At 43.2% G+C, this 13,979-nt stretch overlaps 2 pseudogenes; both read right to left on the bottom strand.

The window, feature by feature from the left end:
- Positions 1–731: 731 nt before the first annotated feature.
- Positions 732–5,710, bottom strand: LOC124684219 (annotated as a pseudogene).
- A 2,214-nt stretch (positions 5,711–7,924) lies between these two features.
- On the bottom strand, positions 7,925–12,858 carry LOC124684231 (annotated as a pseudogene).
- Between the last annotated feature and the right edge of the window lie 1,121 nt (positions 12,859–13,979).

The following is a 13,979-nucleotide window of genomic DNA, read 5'->3' as shown; positions in this document are numbered from 1 at the left end:
AATCTCCAAGGAAAAAGTTCAGATCTCGAAATTTGAGATGCTTGTCTCTCAAGCAAACCAAGGGGATTCGATTTCTGATCCCCATACATACACAATTAAGCTAGCCGTTTCTTTGCTGACGGCAGCGATATTTTTTTTCTTTGTGCATTACAAGGTACTAACCTCAAACCTGGTCAAGCCTAGGCGCATCTCAAATCAAAACTGAATTATATTACGCAATCCGAGTTCCGATTCTCTATGCTAGTTCGCTTCCAACTTCAGCTCACCAGGAGATCTTGAAAAATATCAACAGATACCGTCAATGTACAGAAAAATGAGGCCTATTCCAAGAGAACAGCATTGCAATTCTTTATTCTGCAATAGCATGACATCGGCTGCCCAATTAAAATGAACACCTGCTATCCAGAGGCAGCATGATTATTTCTGTGTTTTGCAGTCAAAATGAAGCATGGTATGAGGTATCCCCCCTCAACCAAAAGCATCTGCGAAACACCCGATGATGAAGAGATGACTATTTCAGTTCAAACGGTCATAAAGGTTTAGGGTAAAAAGGTATTTCGATTTTCTAAATTATACAACATATGGACATATGTGGTACATTCTATTTGCCAAATTTACAAGTTAATTTGAGTTATTCAGCTATAAGATACTAAATTTACACCTCAAGAGACATACTAAGCAAAAATACAGCAAAGTTCAAACAGGCATCATACACCATACATTTCTTGACAAAGGAAAAATAATAATCACCTATAAATCGGATATCCTACTAGTTACGCGTTCTCATTGAATGCTTGTGCTCCCTTGGCAACCTTAATGAAGACATCCTCCAAAGTGGTGTCAGCGAGGCCCCAAGCATGTATGCTGAAACGGCTTTTTGCATTCTCAACTTCACGGAAAACGTCTGCTATCTTCACCTCCTGCTTTGGCAGCTCAAATTTCTGTGTTCCAGATATGTGATATATCCTGTTTGCACTTGGCGACAAACGGCGAACCAGCTGTTCAACCTCCTGTTCATGTTCCGAAGATGTTGTCATTGTGAACACGTAGGTTCCACCATATCTTCCTTTCAGCTGCAGAACGTTGCAGTGGAAATTATTGCAAGTGTTACTAAAGTATGACAGCTACACAAAATGTAGTTATGTGCTTCATAGAGGTAAATAGGTAAGTTACCTCTTTTGCGTTTCCAATGCATTGGAAACCACCATCAACAAAAATACCGAGCCTATCACATAATACCTCTGCCTCTTCCATTGAATGTGCTGTCAAAAAACATACACGATGAATCAAAATGGAACTATCGAAGCAACAAAGACAGATTGTTAGGAAAGTTAAATACTTGTAAGAATAATGGCACGGTTCTTCTTTGCTTCTTTCACAACACTCCACAGGTTATTTCTTGATGCTGGATCTAGTCCAGTGCTTGGCTCATCCATGAAAACAACCTAAATATATATATATATGCAATTTTCAGTCGCAGGCTCCATTATATGTTGTGCAGCTGAGAACATATCAGGAACAAGATTAGTACTTTGGGGTCCCCAATTAAGGAGATCGCAACACTGAGCCTCCGTTTCATGCCCCCACTGTACTTCCCCACTTGCTTATCGCCGACACCGCCATTGAATAGGTTAACACTCTTCAGAGAGTCATCAGTTGCCTGACAGCACAACATATGTTTACAGTTCAAATATTGATGCATCATGGATATTATGATCAGAACCGTTACTGGATGACAGAACCATGAACATACAGAACCGCATTTCAGAATGCAATAAACAATAATATACATTGTTGCACAAATACAAAATTGCAGAATTGTACCTTCAGTAACTCAGCGCCTTTAAGATTCTTCAGTCTCCCATAAAACAAGAGATGCTCTCTTCCCGTCAATGTCTCCCAAAGTAAGCTAAATATCAAAAAAGCATTAGCATCTCTGCAACGTACTGTGCCTGGAGAGGTATACAAACTTTGGATGAAGTCCTTACTCGTGTTGTGGGCAAACACCCATATTTGTGTAGATATCTTTCATGTCAGTCCGTATATCCATTCCATGTACATAAGCAGTGCCAGATGTAGGTTGAATGAGCCCAATCATCTGCAGCGGGAAAATGGAAAATATATCAGTAACGACTAAATATATTGGCTACCTTTGCCAAAAAATGAACACACTATGTCTTGTCATTGTATACCATACTAATGAAGGATGTTTTCCCAGCCCCATTCGGGCCGAGCATTCCGAAACATTGGCCTTTTGGGAGGGCAAGAGATAACCCACGAACTGCAAGCTTGTCAGGGTTTCCATCTTTTCCATGGTAAACTTTCTTTATGTTATCACATAGAATAGCATGGTTTGCAGTGGGTTCCAGCAAAAGCTGCTCAACCACCTCTCTCTGAGCATAATAAGAAATGAATTATCAATAAAATGCATATATTGCAGAGCCTCCCCTATAAAATGAACAGGCATCTTTCAGAAATATGCAAGGGATTAACCTACTTCTTGAGTAGCGTCGGGGTTCTCCATTTCAAGTATTACTTTAGATCCTATCCGCCCAAAGCTATGCCTCCGCAAAGATACAGCTCGTTTTTTAAAGCATTTCAATGAGCTTAGAAATCTTTTCCGGAGTCCACCACCCAATGATGAGACTTGATCCAAATAAAATGCCAATGGGAGTAGTATTGCCCATTCAACAACCATGATAATCAATACAGTACGCATTCCATTCTCTGAGTCACTCAAATTAGCCCACTTCATACCGTCGGTGCCCATTGCAGTTCCAGAGAATGCATATTGACCAAACTCGTATAACCCTCGGTAAAGTGAAAATCCAGGGATGATCTCCAAGACTACTATCCAACCCTCTGTGTATGGGGGAAAAATATCCTATCATGCTTATGATGTAAAGAGAGTTGTCAAGCATAAATAAGAAAGAAACTTACTCGGGAAACCTTTATCCTGAATAAAGAAACGCAGAAGAAATGCCCCTAGTAAACCAGAACCAAATACATAGATGTAACCAACCACTGCAGCAGCATAATTCCAGATTAATCACAGAATATTATATGCACTGCCTTTTTTACTTTAGATATTAATTTTTTTAGACGAACCTGTGGCGATTTTGACAGAAGAAAAGAAGGACGCAGTAAAAAAGCGAGTGCAATCTGCAGATTTATGTAGATGAAGTAGAAAACAATCTGAATGCTGTAGTCATTTGCTGTAAAGAAACGCAGACCTGTACAGGATAAAACCATTTTAAGGAGAGTAAATTGATGATAAAAACTTGAAAACATGCAACTTCTTCATGATATTTCGATATAATTACCTATCAAGGATCCAAATACGATGAATACAATCATATAGACAGCTGATAGAGCAAAGAAGTACGAATAAGTTATCATCCAGTACGGACGCTCCTTCAGACCATGCATCTTCATCATGATTTTCAGCTTCTGTTGCTTCTCATACACAAGATATGTTAGTATAACCTGCAAAAAGAATTGTACCAACTCATCATTTTATCCATTTGCGTTAACTTACTTACGAAAGTTGTGCCTCATACTCACTGGAAAGAGTAGTTCAACGATCCATGTGAAGAATAGTGCACCAAGAAGAGAAGACAGGTCAAATTTTAATTTTGTCCCAACTTTGGGCATATCTTTAACAAATTCAAGCAGCATTTCCACTCCACTTCCTCTGAGAAGTTTGATGTATGCGTTGGAAGCCTATATGAAAGATATTACACCTTGTTATAATAGTTGAAATACCAATGAAAATCACATAAGAAAGTTGAGTAGTAGTTCAATTCACATACCATGTTCACCAAGCGTGGCACTCGTAATAATCCAATTTCAGAAAATGCAGTATCATTGCTATAGGTAGAGTTGTACCAAATGCTAATGGCAAGACTATTCCTATTTGTGTTCAAGAAGTCGTAACCTGTGAAGAAAGGCGTTTTATACAGAGTATAAAAAGAGTCAATGCTAACACTTCATGGAACTGGACCAGCAAGTACCTGCAGAAAATTCATTCGACTTGTCTGCTCCACCTGTTCTATCTTGTCTATAACCCTTAAATAGTTCGTCATTGATAACCGATGCACTTTCACGCCATAACGACAAACCTTGAATGCAGTCTACATCTGGATGTTTTCAAAGAGCATTAGAAATTGAATTATTAGCAGGCGAGGAATACAAAGAAGTATGGTTTTTTTTTTTGTCATACTGCTTGCTCTCTAAAACCAAATACCCTCCTATATCCAGATAAGAAAGTGTCAAAGATTTCTGTAACAAAAGGAAAACTACTTGCTAACATGTCTTAACTTAGGTCCTGGTATCTAAAAGCGATGGTTTAAATTCCAGCCGCCTGCCCACCCAGCTATATCAGCTTAGAGCCCTTTATGATATTTGAGGAGACCTGGTCTGTTCCTTCTTTTATAAATGTAAGCAGATGAATACAACAGTGAAACAACAAATCTAATATTATATATGCTTTCAAGTGCTACTCTGGATTCAATTAAATCTTACAAGCATGAGTAATAATCCTCTCCTTTGTTGAGATCACGAAGTAGTAATTCAAAATGCTCTTCATGCATGGCTGTCTACTTTCTTCATCTTAATTAACTCCTCGTTCGGAATACATGTATTTCGGTTTAAGAATGAGATTGTTAACAAAGGAAAATGCTACTTACTGAGTTGAAGGGTTACTGGCCCGGCGTTGACTGGAATTGTTTGCGATAAATTGGACCGACACTGATTTTGCACAATATACAGAGTATTTCCTGGGGTAAACGCGGGCTCTAAAAGCTGTATAGCCGATGTTGGCGTGTCAGAGCCCTGAGACAAAGAGATCCAGCAAGAAGCTTCAGACATTTAACAAAAACAAAAAAAAGCATCATATACGGCACAACTGTATAATCTAGGTGTGCAATCAGGCAGGCCCCAAAGAAACTTACAGGAACAATCCTGGAGAGTGCACCTAGGTAGTTGGTGAGATTCAAAGAGGAAGACAGAGCAGGGAACAGTTGAGCCGAAAGACCTGCCGTTGAAAGGCATGAGACCTGAGTTCTGAAGGAGAAATGGGAATAAACATGTCATATATACGATGAGAGATGGTAACATACTTTCGGCGAGGGAGCGGTTGCTTCCGGTGATGAGGAACGCGGCGGGGCAAGACCCATTGTCCCGGCACGTGGGTTCAGGCAAACCGTCGAGCGGCTGGGAGGCGGTCCTGACGGCCCGGAACTGAGGCTCCGGCACCTGCACCACGGCCGGCCAGCGCGGCGGGTTGGGGATGGGGCAGGTGGCGACCTGGTCGAGCGTGGAGTGCTGGATGCCGCACTCCGTCTTCCTGCAGGTCCCGTCGGCGGCCTGGTCGACGCAGGCGCAGCCGCAGCGGTACTTGGGCTTGTCGATCTCGCGGTCGATGAGGCCCTGCAGCGTGATGAGCAGCACGCAGAGGAGGATGGGGAAGAGGGTGATGCACACGTTGGTCTTTAGGTTCCTCCTCTGCAGCACGGCAGACGAGACAGCAAAGTCAAATGTCAATGCGCTTAATTACCAGGAAGTGTGTATCATCATCAGAGAAGCAGAGCAAGAATGGCGACCTGGAAGCAGAGGTTCTTGCGGAGGAGGGCGTTGGCCTGCGTCGCGAAGCCGGCGGGGCCCCTGGAGCCGGCCGACGGGTCCATTGCCGGATTTGGAGAGGAGAAGAGGAGGCCGAAGTGCCGAGTCGCAGCTCTTTGGTCGTCTTCGCCGACTTTTTATAGCCTTCGGCGGCGTCCCTCTTTCTGTGTTGGCTCCCGCCAATTCTGCCTCACGCCGTCACCGTGTGGTCCTGCCGGCGGGGTGGGTGGCTCAGCTGCCTCGTCTCTGCACCGGGTCGGGGTGCAATTCTGTGGGATTACTAGGGGGTATATGTGATTAACGCTGGCTTCTTTTTCGAGATCCCCAAGTCAGTCACAACTCACAAGTAAGTGGGCCCACTTGATTCCCTCAAAAAAGTGGGCCCACTTGATCTGTATAAATAATGATTGAGAAAATATTTTCTTGTCCTCGGGATATTTGCTCCGGATCCTGAATCATCTCATCTGCCCATAATCCTACGCTTGGGGAAAATCCCTCTCGCATTCGCATCATTATAGAAAATTTGGTTCATTATTGTAGCATCGTGCAACATTCTTTTCGGCATGGTCAAAAAAGCATCAAAGCATTTCAGAAACGCCAACTTAGCAAAATAAATATGAGTATGCAGCAAATCCTCAACGACCCTAATTGACACGGGGCTTAACCCCTTGGATAGCCCAATGTTCACGGATTTGAGGGGTAAAGAGGAAAAACGCGAAAAACACAAGATACATACTCGCTCCACATCCGGTGCAAATCGGTGTGCTCGATCTACTTCTATCTCATATCTCTCCTGGCCTACATCTGAGCCACTAGAGGGTATTTATTGTACTAAGGACGAAGGGATAAGGTTACAAGGCTTAAGGGCAAAAACAACACATAGGATTCCGGCGTGCGGGAGTCGACGTGACCGAATGGACCGGATGGGCCGGCAGTGACCTATTTGTGGACCGACCCTGATCAGAACGGTTCTGCTTAGTCTTCCGGTAAGCACTGATGGAACCAGAACTTTAGTCTTGTGTATTCAAACTGAAGTTATTTCTATAGGCTTTTTTATAATTCTTTGTATGATAACCACTTGCACTGCCAAAAAACTTTGTAGTCAATTGTATTTTTATATCGGGCTCCGCCCGGTCTGGGAGTCTGTTGTGACCCGCCGAGTTGGTGCCAACGGTAGTCAGGGTCAGCAAGGGATCCGGTGCAGGTCAGTGTAAGGGCCCGGTTTCTGCCGACCCATTCAACATCCAGGCCGGTGAACCCGGCTTGGCGCCAGCGTATCGGACTCTGCATGTTCTTTTCTTCTTCCATCTTCTCTTCCATGCTTCGACGATATCGGACTTGAGCATGCCCTTGTTGGTGATGCACATGATGTGGCGACGATCGTAGGTCGGGCAACGTCACTAACCAGTAGCATCGACGACCCTCGGATAGCCGCAATGCCAAGCACCATTGGTAAACCCCTCCGCCACCGTTGGTAGCAATGCCGCACAACACTTGCAGCATCACTGGCCCACGGCTGGCATCATTGGCGACAACTGCTGGTAGCATCACCGCCCGCTGCTGGTAGCATCACCTACTGTCGTTGCCCTTGCAACACCATATATACTTTGTTCATAATGTTGTAGCACACCATAATCCCTCCCAGCCCCCACGCCGTCTCACGGGAGGCTTGGGGGAAACCTAACCCCACCGCACCCACCACCCAGGCTCCACTCCCGTTTGCCGCCACCGGATGACTCCGCCAGGCTAAGCCCGCACGGAGGATGGCGACGGTGGGACCTCTTTCGTGCCCTGCTCTCGGGCGGCTCTTCTCTGGTGGGGCAAAAAAATGAGGCCTACATCTACCTATTCCAAGAGAACAACATTGATGTTCTTTATTCTGTAGTAACATGACGTGTGCTGTCCAATTGAAATGAACATCTGCTATCCAGAGGGAGCATGGTTAGCGCAGAAATTCTCTCTGTTTTGCAGTCAAAATGAAGCATGACATCCACGTCAATCAAAAGCACTTGTGGAACACCCGATGATGAAAATGTTACTATTCCAATTGAAACGCTTATAAAGTTAGTCAGCAAAAAATAAATGGTTATAAAGTTAGGGTCAAAAAGTGTTTCTTGTTTCTAAATTATTAGGACAGATGAATATGAATATGATACACTGTATTTGCCAAATTTACAAGTCTATTGAGTTATATAGCTTTACAATACTGAATTTACACCTCAAGTGCCATACTAAGCGAAGAGATAACAACGTTCAAACAGGCATCATACATTTCTTCACAAAGGAAAAGAATAATCACCTACGAATCGGATATACTAGTTACACGTTCTCATTGAATGCTTGTGCTCCCTTAGCAACCTTGATGAAGACATCCTCCAAGGTGGTGTCAGCGAGGCCCCAAGCGTGTATGCTAAAACGGGATTTTGCATGCTCAACTTCATGGAAAACGTCGGCTATCTTCACCTCCTGCTTTGGTAGCTCAAATTTCTGTGTTCCAGATATGTGATATATCCTGTTTGCACTTGGCGACAAACGCCGGACAAGCTGTTCAACCTCCTGTTCATGTTCCGAAGATGTTGTCATTGTGAACACGTAAGTTCCCCCATATCTTCCTTTCAGCTGTAGAACATTGCAGCGGAAATTATTGTAAGTGTTAGTAAAGTATGACAGCTACACAAAGTGTAGTTATGTGCTTCATAGAGGTAAATAGGTAAGTTACCTCTTTTGCGTCTCCAATGCATTGGAAACCACCATCAACAAAAATACCGAGCCTATCACATAGTACCTCTGCCTCTTCCATTGAATGTGCTGTCAAAAAAATACACGATGAATCAAAATGGAACTATCGAAGCAATAAAGACAGATTGTTAGGAAAGTTAAATACTTGTAAGAATAATGGCACGGTTCTTCTTTGCTTCCTTCACAACACTCCACAGGTTATTTCTTGATGCTGGATCTAGTCCAGTGCTTGGCTCGTCCATGAAAACAACCTAAAATATATATATATGCAATTTTCAGTTGCAGGCTCCATTATATGTTATGCAGCTGAGAACATAACAGGAACAAGATTAGTACTTTGGGGTCCCCAATTAAGGAGATCGCAACACTAAGCCTCCGTTTCATGCCCCCACTGTACTTCCCCACTTGCTTATCGCCAACACCGCCACGGAATAGGTTAACACTCTTAAGAGAGTCATCAGTTGCCTGACAGCACAACATATATGTTTACAGTTCAAATATTGATGAATTCATGCATGTTATGATGTGAACTGTTACTGCATGACAGAACCATAAACATACAGCACTGTATTTTGGAATGAGATGAATAATAACATAAACTGGTGCAGACATACAAACATTGCAGAACTGTACCTTCAGTAACTCAGCGCCTTTAAGATTCTTCAGTCTTCCATAAAACAACAGATGCTCTCTTCCGGTCAATGTCTCCCAAAGTAAGCTATATTCAAAAAGGCATTACATCGTGTGCAACCTAGTGTGCCTTGAGAGGTACACAAAATATTCTGTTAGATTGATTTGGATAAAGGTCTTACTCGTGTTGAGGGCAAACACCCATAGTTGTGTAGATATCATTCATATCAGTCCGTATATCCATTCCATGTACATAAGCAGTGCCAGATGTAGGTGGAATGAGCCCAATCATCTGTGGAGGAAAAATGGGAAATATATCAGGAACGACATAATATATTGGCTACCTTTCTCAAAAAATAAACACACTGTGTCCTGTTACTGTACCATACTGATGAAGGATGTTTTCCCAGCCCCATTCGGCCCAAGCATTCCGAAACATTGGCCTTTTGGGAGGGCAAGAGATAACCCACGAACTGCAAGCTTGTCAGGGTTTCCATCTTTTCCATGGTAAACCTTCTTAATGTTATCACATATAATAGCATGGTTTGCAGTGGGTTGCAGCAGAAGCTGCTCAACCACCTCTCTCTGAGCATAACAAGAAATGAATTATCAATAGAATGCATATATTGCAGAGCCTCCCCATATAAAAATGAATAGGTATGTTTGAGAAACATGCAAGGGATTGACCTACTTCTTGTGTAGCATCGGGGTTCTCCATTTCAAGTATTATTTTAGATCCTATTCGCCCAAAGCTATGCCTCCGGAATGATACAGCTCGTTTTTTAAAGCATTTCAGCAAGCTTAACAACCTTTTCCGGAGTCCAAAACCCAATGATGAAACTTGACCCAAATAAAATGCCAATGGGAGAAGTATTGCCCATTCTACAACCATGATAATCAATACAGCACGCATTCCATTCTCCGAGTCACTCAAATTAGCCCACTTCATACCGTTGGTTCCCATTGTAGTTCCAGAGAATGCATAAGAACCAAACTCGTATAACCCTCGATAAAGTGAAAATCCAGGGATGATCTCCATAACTACTATCCAACCCTCTTTGTATGGAAAAAAGCTTGTCATGCTTATGATGTAAAGAGAGTTTTCAAGCATAAATAAGAAAGAAACTTACTAGGGAAACCTTTATCTTCAACAAAAAAACGCAGAAGAAATTCCCCTAGTAAACCAGAACCAAATACATAGATGTAACCAACCACTGCAGCAGCATAGTTTGAGGTTAGTTAATCACAGAATATTATAACCACTTCTTTTTACATTAGATATTAATTTTTTAGCACAAACCTGTGGCTATTTTTACAGAAGAAAAGAAGGACGCAGTAAAAAAGCGAGTGCAATCTGCAAATTTATGTAGATGAAGAAGAAAACAATCTGAATGCTGTAGTCATTTTCTGTAAAGAAACGCAGACCTGTACAGGATAAAACCATTTTCAGTAGAGTAAATTAACGATAAAAACATGCACCTTCTTGATGATATTTCGAAATAATTACCTATCAATGAGCCAAAAATGATGAATACAATCATATAGACAGCTGATAGAGCAAAGAAGTACGAATAAGTTATGATCCAGTACGGGCCATCCTTCAAACCATGCATCTTCATCATAATTTTCAGCTTCTGTTGCTTCTCGTACACAAGATACGATAGTATAACCTGCAAAAAGAATTGTACCAAATCATAATTTCATCCATTTTTGTGAACTTACTTACAAAAGTTGTGCCTCATACTCACTGGAAAGAGTAATTCAACGATCCATGTGAAGAATAGTGCACCAAGAAGAGAAGACAAGTCAAATTTTGATCTTGTTCCAACTTTGGGCATATCTTTAACAAATTCAAGCAGCATTTCCACTCCACTTCCTCTGAGAAATTTGATGTATGCATTGGAAGCCTAAATGAAAAATAGTACAACTTGTAATAATAGTTGAAATACAAATGAAAATCACCTAACATGAAGTTGCGCAGTAGTTCAAAGCACATACCATGTTAACCAAGCGTGGCACTCGTACTAATGCAATTGCAGTATATGCAGTATCATTGTTGTAGGTAGAGTTGAACCAAATACTGATGTCAAGACTATTCCTATTCGTGTTCAAGAAGTCGTAACCTGTGAAGAAACCCATTTTATACAGAGCATAAAAAGGATAAGTACTAACACTTCATTGAACTAGATCAGTAGGTACCTGCAGAAAATTCATTCGACTTGTCTACACCTGCCCTTTGTTGTCTATAACCCTTGAATAGTTCATCATTGACAACTGATGCGCTTTCACGCCACAACGACAAACCTTGAATGCAGTCCACATCTGGAAGTTTTAACGGAGCATCGGAAATTGAATCATTAGCAGGCCCTTCGATATCCAAACATGGAAGTGTCAAAGAATTCAGTAACAAAAGGAAAATTACTTGCTAGCATGTCTTAATTTACACCATGGTATTTTAAAGCAATAGTTTAAATTCCAGCCGCCTATGCACCCAGCTATATGAGCTTAGAGCACTTTATGATATTCAGGGAGACCTGGTCAGGTGGTCTGTTGGTTCTTTTACAAACGTTAGCAGATGCATACAACAGAAAAACATGAAAGCTAAATCTAAATATCAATAAAGACGAAAAATACTCTAATATTACCACTTTATCAGGTCCGATGTTATAAATGCCCTCAAGTGCTACTCTCAACGCAGTTAAAGAATACAAGCATGACCCCATGAGTAGTAATCATTTTCTTTGTTGAGATCACGAAGTAGTAATTCATGGATGTCTGCTTGCTTCGTTTGCGATAAATGTATTTCTTTCCTTGTATGCAGTATGTCTTGATTGAAAAACGAGGATTTTAAACAAAGGAAAACGCTACTTACTGAGTTGAAGGGGTATCGGCCCAGCGTTGACTGGAATCGTTTGCGATAAGTTGGACCGGCACTGATTTTGGACAACATACAAAGTATTCCCTGGAGTAAACGCTGGCTCTAAAAGCTGCCTATACGATGTCGGTGTGTCGGAGCCCTGAGACAAAGAGATCCAGCAAAATAGCTTGAGATATTTATCAAAAAAGACATCATACCACAACTGTATAGTCTAGGTGCGCAATTAGGCCACGAAGAGACTCACGGGAACAATCTTGGAGAGTGCACCTAGATAGTCGGTGAGATTCAAAGAGGAAGACAGAGCAGGGAACAGTTGAGCCGAAAGACCTGCCATCGAAAAGCATGGAACCTGAATTACGAAGGACAAATGAGTATACTATATGCTAGTGTGTACCATGACGGATAGCATACTTTCGGCGAACGAGCGGTTGCTTCCGGTGATGAGGAACGCGGCGGGGCAAGAGCTGTTGTCCCGGCATGTGGGTTCAGGCAAACCATCGAACTGCTGGGAGGCTGTCCTGACGGCCCGGAACTCAGGCTCCGGCACCTGCACCAGGGACGGCCACCGCGGTGGGCTGGTGATCGGGCAGGTGGCGACCTGGTCCAGCGTGGAGTACTGGATGCCGCACTCCGTCTTCCTGCAGCTCCCGTCCGCGGCCGTGTCGACGCAGGCGCAGCCGCAGCGGTACTTGGGCTTGTCGATCTCGCGGTCGATGGCGCCCTGCAGCGCGACCAGCAGCACGCATAGGAGGATCGGGAAGAGGGTGATGCACACGTTCGTCTTCAGGTTCCTCTTCTGCAGCACCCCAGCACAGCACAGGAAACAAGGTAACCAAGTCAGATCGTCAATAAGTTAATTCGTATCTCCAAGAACGGTATCAGAGGAGCAGAGCACGACGGGCGACCTGGAAGCAGAGGTTCTTGCGGAGGAGGGCGTTGGCCTGCGTCGCGAAGCCGGCGGGGCCCCTCGAGCCGGTCGACGGGTCCATTGCTGGATTTGGAGGAGAAGAGGAAGCTGTGAACTGCCAAGTCACCACTCTTCTCCGAATTTTATAGCCTTCGGCCTACTTTGTCGTTCCCGCCAATTCTGCCTCACGTCGTCACTGTGTGGTCCGGCCGCGGGGTGTGTGGCACTTCAGCGGGTCGGGTGCAATCTAGTGGGTTTAGTGGGTTTAGACGGCGAGGACCTAAAATTCTCATTAAGCTTGGACGTATTGTAAGCCCGACCAAATTTTATCAAATTTTTTATCAATTTTTTATATTAAAATAGGCTGTGTTGCCGGCCGGAAGTTTGGGCGCCCTCGGGCTTAGTGACGGTTGGGTCCGCCTATGGGTTTAGAGCAACTCAACCACATTTCGGATAAACCATATCTAGATATCTCAGATCGGTATCTCTAATAGTAGGTTTTTTAAGAGCAAAGTACATTGGGATTTGTAACATATAACTCAAATAAAATAAGTTTGAATTTTGCAAATATTGTGCAACACAATTGGAAATAAAACAACAGTTTCACCACCAGACAAAGTTTTCGATGATCAAATGGAGGTCCTCCAACTCCGTGTAGTTTGCACTTCTAATTACCTCCCCTTTCGGCTCTCCAATCTCCTCCAACTCCGGTTCCACCTCATCATTCCCCTCGACCCCCTCTACCACACTCTCTCCAACATCTATACCGACATCGTAATCGTCAAGTGGTTCGATACCAGCGTTCACCTCATTCTCCGCTAACATGTTCACATACGAAGCATGAAACATATGCAACTTGAAGCTACGCAATTAATTACCGAAGAAATAAGAAATGTAACCAATTCACGATAATTTAGGAAAAAAGGGGGAGAAGTTTTACCTCCCCGCCGTTGGAATTAATATGTTGGAGGCGTACCCGTCCATACCGGTGGCCGGAGCCGTCGGTGCAATTGGAGGTCAATGATGCGCTTGTCCTCGTGGTTGTACCTTCTTCTGTATCGTGGTCTGGACGACATGGATTTGGTCTGCCCCTAGAAGCCGCCTCTTTCGCACCATTGTTGGTCGCCACCGTCGCCGCGGGACTTTCCCCGGTGCTCGGAAATTTTACCTCTCGTAAAACCCTTGTTGCTTCTTATTTGGTAA

The sequence above is a fragment of the Lolium rigidum genome, chromosome 1 (genome assembly GCF_022539505.1).
Source record: "Lolium rigidum isolate FL_2022 chromosome 1, APGP_CSIRO_Lrig_0.1, whole genome shotgun sequence".
Classification (NCBI taxonomy): Eukaryota; Viridiplantae; Streptophyta; class Magnoliopsida; order Poales; family Poaceae; genus Lolium; species Lolium rigidum.
This window is presented reverse-complemented; position numbering and strand designations above follow the sequence as displayed.